The sequence below is a fragment of the Physeter macrocephalus genome, chromosome 8 (genome assembly GCF_002837175.3).
Source record: "Physeter macrocephalus isolate SW-GA chromosome 8, ASM283717v5, whole genome shotgun sequence".
NCBI lineage: Eukaryota > Metazoa > Chordata > Mammalia > Artiodactyla > Physeteridae > Physeter > Physeter macrocephalus.
In genome coordinates this window covers 157,313,160-157,322,911 of record NC_041221.1, presented here as the reverse complement: position 1 = coordinate 157,322,911, position 9,752 = coordinate 157,313,160, and positions in this window count along the sequence as shown.

Here is a 9,752-nt window from a genome sequence, read left to right as displayed (position 1 = left end):
AAAAGACCTCACTATGGAATCTGACCAGCCAGAGAGGAAATACCTAACAATCCTGGTATTTGGGGTACCCTAATGAAATAGCCAGTGAAGTCACCTTACAGTGAAGCTCACAGCTGACAACCCCTATTCTCACTCCAGTTTTCTGTGCCCTATTCTTAAAAATGATCAGGACTTCCCTGGTGGCGCAGTGGTTAAGAATCCACCTGCCAATGCAGAGGACACAGGTTCAATCCCTGGTCCTGGAAGATCCCACATGCTGCGGAGCAGCTAAGCCTGTGCGCCACAACTACTGAGCCTGCGTTCTAGAGCCTGCGAGCCACAACTACTGAGCCCATGCACCACAACTACTGAAGCCCACGCACCCTAGAGCCCACGTGCCGCAACTACTGAGCCCACGTACTGCAACTACTGAAGCCCGCACGCCTAGAGCCCGTGCCCCACAACAAGAGAAGCCACCGCAATGAGAAGCCCCCGCACTGCAACGAAGAGTAGCCACTGCTCGCCGCAACTAGAGAAAGCCCACATACAGCAACGAAGACCCAACGCAGCCAAAACAATAAATAAATAAATAAATTTTTTAAAAAGATCAGACTTCTATGATTCCAACTATATGACATTCTGGAAAAGGCAAAAACCATGGAGAGAGTGAAAAAAATCAGTGGTTGCCCAGGGTTGGAGGGAGGAAGGAATGAAAGGCAGAGCACAGAGGATTTTTAGAGAAGGGAAACTACTCTGTGTGGTACTGTAATGATGAATACATGTCATTATACATTTGTCCAAACCCATAGGAAATAAAACACCAAGAGTGAACCCTAAATAAACTATGGTCTTTGGGTGATTATGTATGTACATCAATTGTAACGAGTGCACCTCTCTGGAGGGAGACGTTGATAACAGAAGAAGCTGTAAATGTGTGGGTTCAGGGGGTATATGGGAACTCTCTGAACCTTCCCTTCAATTTTGCCGTGAACCTAAAACTTCTCAAAAAAATTTTTAAAGGAGCTCTTTATATTATTCTTACAAGTATTTTGAAAACTTATAATTTCATTAAAATAAAAAGTTACCCACCTCATGCCCCCCGACAAAAAAGATGTATATGAAATTGATGGAAGGGGTCAGGAGACAGAAGGTGTTGTGGAATAAAAGGACTGAGAATTCTGAGATGTGCTTTCAACTTTTTTAAAGTTGTTTTAATGCCTCTTCCCTCTTTCTGGAAATAATCATATCCAAAGTCTGCTCATTTATAACCCCACATAAGAGACAATTTTCAGATAGAAAAAAAAAAAATTGCCCAATACCCATTGTAAATACCCAAGTCTCAGAAAACAGACATTTTGGTTCTAATTTGGTGGAATATACAAGTGTGCAGAAAGTAACATCAAAAAAGGGGGAGCAATAGCCTAAAAAGGCAACAGCAGGGAAGTGATTAAATACACGGTGTTACATTTGCAACCGGAAATAGTATGACATAGATATATTAAAAGATAGCTTATTGTCATGGTTAAATGTCTATGATAGCACATTGAGCAAAATAAGGTACAGAGAAACCCATACAGAAGAATCCATGCAAAGAGGTGTGTAGATGGGGGAGTAGCCCTCTTGTATTGTATGTGGCATAGTAGTTTCTAAGAACCTAGCATACTAAGATCTATCTTTTAATGAATGCAAAGTATTTGCGCATGGCAAATACTCCATAAATACTGTTAAAACAAAAACCAGATGAAAACAAACCAAAATGTTAGCAATGATGACTTCTGTGTGGTAAGATTGTGAGCTATCTTTCTTATAGGTGTGGTTTGCTTTTTTTTTTTTTTTCTGTTTTTGATAATGAACATCCATGATCTTTTTTTTTTAATCAGGAAAAATATAAATTGTCTTCTCCTGGCCACACTACTTTCACCTGGAAGTTAAAGGACCCAAAACTGACCAGATATAATGTTCAATTGTACACATCCAGAGAGAGTCCTGCAATTGAAAAAACAGACCTGCGTTCACTGACAGCAAGAGCATTTATGTCCAAAGGAGGCACAATTGTTCCCTTATGAAGGCTGACAGCTTGACATATACAGTATATATATACTATATGTAGTATATATATAGTATATATATAGTGATTAATATATATTATTAATATATTAATTATATATAATATATATTATATATATGTATATATAGTATACAGCTCTACTGTATACTATACTGTATATTACACCATACAGTATAGTATAGTATACAATACTATTATATACAGTAGAGTGAGACAGGTTAAAAAAAAAATTGTGTGCACTTGCCCAAGTTTCTCAGAAAGCATAAGACTGAGTAAATTCTTGACAAAAGTGATCATTAGATATGCATTAAATCCAGAGTTCCAAAGTATGTGTTTAGCTTGGTTGTGGATTAACACTAAAGGGAAAGGGAAAGGAGGCTTGGTTATTAATAAACATATTTCTTACTTAACCTGCTGAAGGACACTTTGGGAGGCTAAAGCATCACACTACCCTGTGGACATTCTCCAAGCTTGAGTATGGGTACCCTCATGTATCTAGATTGAAAAGTATCAACAAGCTCCTAACAGGGACCCCGTGGATAGTCAGGTCTGAGGCTCTGTCACCAATTCTGAAAGGTCTCATTCCCCTCCCTACCCACTGCAACAATAGAACTTACAAGGGTTTTCACACTGGAGAAGACCTCTTCCAGAAAGATCCCACACAAAGTTCCTCAGAATTGATCCATCTGTTATGAACTGAATTGTGTCCTCCCAAATTCATATGTTGAAGCCCTGACCTATGATAATGACTATTAAGAAGATAATTAAGGTTAAATGAGGTCATAGGGATAGGGCCCTAATCTAATAGAACTGGTGTCCTTCTAGGAAGAGGAAGAGATACCAGAGCACAATCTCTGTGCACACACAGAGAAAAGGTCATGTAAGCACACAGCAAGAAGGCACCCACTGTCTGCCAGCCAGGAAGAGGTCTCACCAGAAACCCACCCTGACAGCACCTTGATGTGGAAAGCCCAGCCTCCAGAACTGTGAGAAAATCAATGCCTGTTTAAGCCACCCAGTTTGTGATAACTTATTATGGTGGCCTTAAGTCAACTAACCCACCACCCTTTCTTTTTAACACAAAAATTTAACCACGCCACATTGAAGAATCTAAGGAAACATTTTACAATGGTCAGACTGACCAAGGTTTGAACTTCTACTTCCTAATTCCCTTTTCATAAAGATCAGGCTAAAGGGGTATTTTCCTCTAATATGGATCTAATCATAATGCTTGATGGTTCACTTTATTCTGACTTGACTGTCTGAAGAACTGGATATATAAGAATCAAAATAACTTCCTCTGATTACCAAATAAATGCGTAATGAAAATATGCAAAAGCCATCTGGGGCTACAAAAGCCAATCCTAGATATCATGATTGTTCCCTTTAAGCCTGCTTTGGTTTGAATTGTAGAAAACTGATGGGAAAATTCTTTGAGTTTTTCAGCTATGATGCTGAGAAACACAGAAGGGATGATGGAGATTTTATCTTTGACATTAACAGAAAAGAACTTCTATAGGAAAGCAAACTGCTTTTATGCTTCAATGCTCTCAAAAATGACCAGAAAGTCACTCTAAAATTTACTTCTGAAAAGGTGTCAGATTTGTATTGACCTCATGGGAGCCAGATTTTGGTTAATTAGAAGCTCATCTGTGAACAGACATCTGAAAGTTCAATGAAGAAACCATTAACAACTTTTTGGACAGGTTTCTCTTCATCTGTTGTCTCACAGAGCAGTCAGTACTGGGATCTGTCCCTTTTTCTTAAGATATAAAAGTCCAGTTTTTGCCAAAACATACATTCAGTGAGCTGGTGCCTTCTGGAGGGTAGGCTTTTGTTGGCCTCTTTTATTGATTTTCTTGACCCCAGAAATACGCAGTAAATAGCATTCTGTTCAACTTGAAAAGAGAAACTAGACTCCCAACACTGTCCATACCAATCTAAACCCTTCATTGATTAAAAAGAAAAAAAAAAAGGAAAGGCAACAACAAATGAAAAACCACAAAAACAACAGGCAGCAAGCCAAAGGCAAGACCATTATAAATAAAATGATCTGCTTTAGAAAAGAGGCCCAGTGTTCTCCATCTAACTTAAAAATTATAATGCATTGAGCTAAAAATCAGATAGTCTCCTTTTATGGTAGATAAAAGGGGGAACCAGGAAGACCATCAGGGACTGAGCAAGAAGTGTGGTTATGCTGGCGGAAGGGGTCCATGATACCCCTCCTTGACCTACCATAACCTCATCCTGCTACCCTGACTTTGCTGATAATAGTGTTTGTAATATAACAGATGACCTTCCAATTAAGAATAATAAATCCAGACCTATTTAAGTGATTGTTCTCACTACCTGGTATTAAATTATACATTTATTTTCCCTTGTATATTGCCCTTGAGCACCACCAGAATCAAACCCATAAAGTCACCTCCATTTCCTCAATATTTGATAAATAAAGGAATTAATGAATGAAACATAGGGGTTGAGATTGTTGCATTTGCTTGCAGCAAGCCCCTGAAGATGAAATGAGAGCTCAAGTGATCTGGAGGAAGGGAAATGGAACTACTATATTCAGAACATTATCCCTTGATTGTTAGGCAAAAGCTAGGAAAAGTCATTTGATATAAAATAGAGAAATCTTGTTGGGAATGATCAAAGGATACTACTATCATCAATGACTACATATATAAACCATAATATCATCAATGACTATTATCAATGACTATATATATAAACCATAATATCAATACAATGGGAAGGTATACAGCCATTTAAAAAATCAGATCACAGAATATATTTCAAGGGGAAAAAACAGTGACTGCATGTATATTAGGTGGAAATGGCAGGTAGCAAATGCATAACGTAGTTCCATTTATTTAATAATCTGAAATCCCATACAACCAAATACTCAGTAATCATCATTAGATTAATTCAGTGTGATTAGATTTCTTTGCACTTATTGCTGCTTTTAGGAGGTGTCTGTATTGGATATGTATTCATTCATAATTAGAAACTGCTCCATGGAGTTCAAGAAGAAAGCCGTTCCTTCAGCCTGAAGCTCACAATTGGATCACAGGACTACATTTACTGCCCTCATAGTCGTATCATCTACCCTTTCGAGACAGTATGGGTGAATGAAAGCAATTCTCTTTTTAGAAATAGGACTCTTTAAGAAAACAAACAAAAATAAATCTACCTCTTAACCTAGTCTGTCAAGCTCCCTGGACCCAACCAACAGCAACATGGCTCTTCTGACTATCCTCAGACCCTGATCCTTCTCTCTCCCTTTGGATACCTTTTGTTATGTATGGTTTAGAGTTTTGCCTCCCATTTGTCCATCACAGATCTCTGTGCTTCTTGCAGGTGCAAAGGGAAGGCTCCTATCACAGGGAGATCAAGAGCCTGCTAGGACCTTATATCCACCCAGAAACTGTCTCAAACTGAAACTCCTTACAGCTGCAGGTTTACTAATACCTGACACATAGAGTTGTCGCAAGGACAAGTGGTAATCCCAAAGTTAGATGCATGGGGTGGGGTGGGGGAGAAGTTCCTGGAGGGTGTCCTCTCAAAGTAAACAAACATCAGATTCACCTGAGGAGCTATTTAAATGAGAAGTTTCCATGACCTCGCTCCCAAGATTCCTTTTCAGTAGGTCATTTTTAATGTGTACATTGAATAGCTTTCTAAGGCAATTCTGCTGCAGACCGTCCACAGATCACACTCAGAAACAGTGCTTCCAAACTTTATCTAATGACTCAGGGTGGGCAGTGAGGCCAACGGAAGTGCCTCAAAATTTTATCCCAACTCTGGTTGAACTGAAGTCAAAATGTTTGCCTCTAGCTAGCTGTAAAAAAAAAAAAAAAAAAAAAAAAAAAGAAAGAAAAAGCTGAAGTAATAAAGTAGACTTTCTGAGCATTTGACATTTAAATCTCAATTTCACCTTTTAGGAATGTGACAGCGTTCTCACCTGGGAACTTTAGGCAATGCTGTTTTGCATTTAGAGTTTATTTTGCTCGGTAATTATTCACAAAATGTTTTACAGGGTGTATTTGGTCTCCCCAGCTTGACTATCAACTCCTGGCGTAGTTGGAAGGCTTTAAAAAAATTTTTTTAATGACATGGAAAGAGAAAATGTGCTTAGTTCAGCGCTGTTGACAAAAGTGCATCCAAGGTCACTAGGTGTATATTTTATGCTGCCTCATTCAGCTCTAAATCTGGAGTATGATTCCTTTTAAATTGGAGACCAGGAGTAGGAATATCAGGTGGAGAATATTATCGTTTTAAATTTTAAAAAGCTTTTACTTCATGATCAGGGCAAGTTTCGTTTTAATGCAATGGTCCTCAAAATGCGGTCTACAACCAGCCAAATTAAAGTGACCTTATGGAAAATGCACATTCTCAGGCTCCTCCCAGACCCACTGAATCAGAAACTCTGGCAGTGCACCCAGACATATGAGTTTTAACAAGTTCTCCAGGGCTTGCTTCTGTCTTAGTCAGCTAAGGCTGCTATAACAAAATACCACAGACTGGTGGGGGTGGGAGGGGGGGGAATTAAACAAGAAACATTTCTTTCTCACAGTTCTGGAGGCCGGGAAGTCCAAGATCAAGGTGGCAGCACATTTGGTCCTTGGTGAGGGCTTTCTTCCTGGTTTGTAAATGGCCGCCTTCTTGATGTATACTCACGTGGCCTTTCCTAGATGCTCTCTCTCTCCCTCTTATAGGGGCATTAAATCCCATTGTGGGACTTCCTTGGCGGTCCAGTGATTAAGACTCCGTGCTTCCACTGCAGGGGGCACGGGTTCGATCCTTGGTCGGGGAAGTTCCGCATGCCGCGACGTGCGGCAAAAAAAAAAAAAAAAAAAAAAAATCCTGTTATGGAAGGACCCACCCTCAAGACATAGTTTAAATCTAATTACCTCCCAAAGGCCTTACCTCCAAACACCATCACACTGGAGGTTAAGGTTTCAACATATGAATTTGAGGACACATTCCCTCCGTAACACGTTCAAATGCACACTTAAATCTAAGACTGGGGTTGGAAGGGATGGAGGAAATCTGTCTTATTATGCATATTAAAAACAAACAAACAAAAAACACTTGAAGGCAATAAAATAGTAAAGCTAGCATGTAATCAAAGTGTACAATCTGCTTGCTAGAAAACCCTATTCATAAAATGAAAAGAGATCGCCCCACATACATGTATAAAATAAATGCCCAGAAACAAATGAAAATATTTCTGTTGCATTTTACAAAGTGCCTTGTCTCACTTGATCTCAGTGGAATCTCCTAACTTCCCTGAGATGAAATTTAAGTCCTATTGCTTTCCTATTTTACAGGTAACAACACGAAGTTCAGAGACGACCTGGGGCAAGTCACATTGGTACCCAAGCTGCCTAAATTCTGTATCCACTTCCCTCCGCCAAAAAGCATTTCCTTCTTTTATTATAACAAATGAATTCCCCTGTTCCTTCACCCTGTTTCACAAGGATTGGGGTAAATGTTATCTTCCAGAGCTCCTAGCTAGTTTGTTTGTTGTCTGCAGACCTTTTCTTCATTCACAAATTAACAGCTTGTCCTCATATTAACCAGATGGATGGCTGCACCTGGTTAATTGGAGTTGTAAGATGGATAAGTGGATTAAAGAGCACAGCAGCTGGAATGCTCACTGATGGCCGGACATAATGAAGAAAGGAGGAGTGAGCAAGTTCTACTGGGGCTTCAGTGAGGGAAAGGCTCAGTGGACTGATTTCCTGGAACTGCTTCAATTGCTAAATTATGAGAAGCGCTTGCTGCCGCATCGGGAGAACGTTGCAATTCTGCTGCTGAGAGAGCACAAATTCTGCTCTCTCCCTAAGATGTTCAGCATTTAAATCAATGTTTCTCAGAGTGCGTCTATTGACCACCTGTCTCAGAATCATCTGGATGTTTATTAAAAATGCAGATTTCTGGACCTCATCCAAGACCCACTAATTTAGGGGGCGGGGGTTGATGGTGAGGACCAGGAATCTGTATTGTTAACAATCTCCCTCTAAAATTGTGAACCACTGACTTATTGCTATCCTCAAATATGTAGAATTTCTAGAATCACCTTAAAAAGACTGTACAATCCACACTTTGGGAACAGTAACTCTGGTGGAGCCCTTGGCTACCAAAACCTCCAGCAACTGAATCTCCAAAACCCCAAAAGTCCTTGAGAAAGCAAAAAATCTATTGCCAGAATCCAAGTAGGTTTTGTCTCAGAAGCCTCCTGAGACACTTGTTAGAAATTCTCTACCTCAGCCCAGAAGTGGTGAATCAGAAACTCTGGGGATGGGGTACCCTCAGGATGAGTCTGAGGCATGCTGAAATTTGAGGACCACTGCTCTAGACCTGTTCTGCTCAACTCTCAGTGCACATATGAATTCCCTGGAGATCTTGTTAAAATGCAAACTGTTTCAGTAGGTATGGGAGCTAAAAATCTCCCAAGGGACGTTGATGCTGCTGGTTCATAGACCACACTTTGAGGAACAAAACTCTAGGTTATATTTAATCTAACGGTATGAGATAAAATTCATATGTTAAAAAAAAAAAAAAAAAGCGGGTTCCTAGGCCTAGGCTGAAATGGTTACATAATCAGCACACTCGAAGCACAGAAAGTGAAGCTGCTAAAATACCATCAGTTGGATTTGAGCTCTGAATACGAGGGATACATTTGTACTGACTGGCCCACAGGCCATCCTCCAAAACTGTGATAACTAAGATCACAACTTTTTTTTTTTTTTTTTTTTTTGGTATTTTGGCTACGCTGCGCAGCATGCAGGATGGTTCCCCGGCCAGGGATCGAATGCAGGTCTCTGCAGTGAAAGCACCAAATTTTAACCACTAGACCACCAGGGAACTCCCCCAAGATCACAGATTTTTATGTGGCTAGGAAAGGAAGCCAAAAATGGCTTCGCAAGGATCAAACTCTGACCCAATTTACAAACACTATTACCAGTCAGCTAATAGGCTCTGATAAATTATACTAACTCTCTCTGGACCAGACTCTGTTGTATAGACAGCTCTGGTCAGGGACTTGGGGACTCCTAGTTCTGACTCATGTCACTTCACTGGGCCTTGATTTCCTCACATATTGAGTGATAGGTTTGGGGTCTTTGCCTACCCTTAAAAGTCTGCAGTTCTATGACCCGTTCAGTCCAATTGTTATACTTGCTATATTGCGTCTGGAGCTGAAGATTGCCACTGCCTACCCTTTGCACTTGAGTTCAGTGAAAGCACAGTTTTGTTCCTCTGAGTCAGCCTCTATTGCTGGTCCAGGGATCACAAACTTCTGCAACATGCATATGATTTCAGACCCTATGTGCTTCTTGAGCTTGTACTTTTCACCTTTACCTTGGTATGTTTTCAATTATTCAGCCTTGATGTTCCATCACACTAAAATTCCTATTGGAATATTGTCACATAGAAGACTAGTTTGCCTGGCTGTCAAGGGTTTACTAAGTAGCCCATGTCTGTTGAGATGAGGTATGTACAAATTAGAGAGTGAGGATTTGCTTCTAATAGGGATCTAGCAAAATAATTTGTGCAATAAAGACTTTGAATAGCTAGTAGGTTTATAGAATTTCTCTAGTGTAATTAGGAGAGGCATTGTTGTGTAATGAAGAAAATTAATTAGAACTAAGTGTTTAGGGAATGTCTGGTTAGGTAACCAAAGGCATATTTGCAGCCT